The sequence below is a fragment of the Triticum dicoccoides genome, chromosome 5B (genome assembly GCF_002162155.2).
Source record: "Triticum dicoccoides isolate Atlit2015 ecotype Zavitan chromosome 5B, WEW_v2.0, whole genome shotgun sequence".
NCBI classification, from domain to species: Eukaryota; Viridiplantae; Streptophyta; class Magnoliopsida; order Poales; family Poaceae; genus Triticum; species Triticum dicoccoides.
In genome coordinates, this window is record NC_041389.1 from 108095928 (window position 1) to 108097136 (window position 1209).

At 44.5% G+C, this 1209-nt stretch overlaps 1 pseudogene; it reads right to left on the reverse strand.

Moving 5' to 3' along the window:
- Positions 1 to 269: 269 nt before the first annotated feature.
- LOC119309184 overlaps positions 270 to 1209 on the reverse strand; it is a 2159-nt pseudogene continuing 1219 nt past the window's right edge.

The following is a 1209-nucleotide window of genomic DNA, read 5'->3' on the forward strand; positions in this document are numbered from 1 at the left end:
ACCACCTCAGTGTAACAAAAGCATTTTATAACATGGAAAAAAAATACTAAAACCATGCAAAGCTTGCAAAGGAGCAAAAAGGTCACAATATAATCTGATACACATGTCCAGAGCAATCATCATTAAAATATACTAAACTTACAAGAATATATACTGTAGTTCTCGAACTTAGAAGTGTACCTCATGGGTACAAATCTAGATTCATATCTTTCCAAGAAGTTGCCTTCAAAATAATAATACAAAGACCTTCAACTCCTTCAAGTGTAGCTTCAGCGATTTGCAAAAACAGTGTCATTTCTTCTTGGAGGTCTACCAGGAGCTGAGCCGGGCCTGAACCTTGATGCCTCGTGCCGTGCAAGTTCAGGTGGCACAGGACTGTTGCTCTGTATAAGCATCTGTTTCAGATCAAAGAAAATATCAGTGTTCTCCAGAGTTAAAAATGAAGTCGCCACACCCTTCTTACCTGCACGCCCTGTTCTTCCAATGCGATGTGTGTATATCTCGATTGAATTATGCATCTCATAGTTAATCACATGTGCAACATCAGGAACATCGATACCACGCGCCAATATATCAGTAGCCACAAGCACATTGCAGTGCCTGTTCCTGAAACCATCAAGGCTGATATCTCTCTTTGCCTGTGATTTTCCTCCATGTATACCCATGACGCGGAAGCCTTTATTCGCCAGATCCTTGGTATGCATGTCCACTGATTCCCTGGTATTGCAGAAGACAATGGCTGTCTTGTCTCCAAGCTCTCTGAGCATCTTGTGAAGCAGAAATTTCTTTTCAGACTCCTTCACCATCATCACATTCTGGGTGATTAGCTCAGTGGCCTTGCCCGGCGTACCAATTGTCACAACAACTGGGTGCCGGAGATACTTTCTAGCAAGACGCTCCACAGCAGGTGGCATGGTGGCACTGAACATATATGTAGTCCTGTAAATCCTCCTCTCATCAAGTTTCTCGTCCTCATTCTCAGGTTTCAGGTTACTCGAAGGCATCGCGTCAAGGACAGCAGCAACCTGTGGCTCAAAACCCATGTCGATCATCCTATCAGCCTCATCAAGCACAACATAGTTGCACTGGTTGAGCACAGCATACCTGCTCTCCAAGCAATCAAGAAGCCGACCAGGTGTGGCAATTACAATCTCACAGCCCTGCTTGAGCTTTAAGGCCTGCCCCTCAATCTGCTGACCACCAACAACT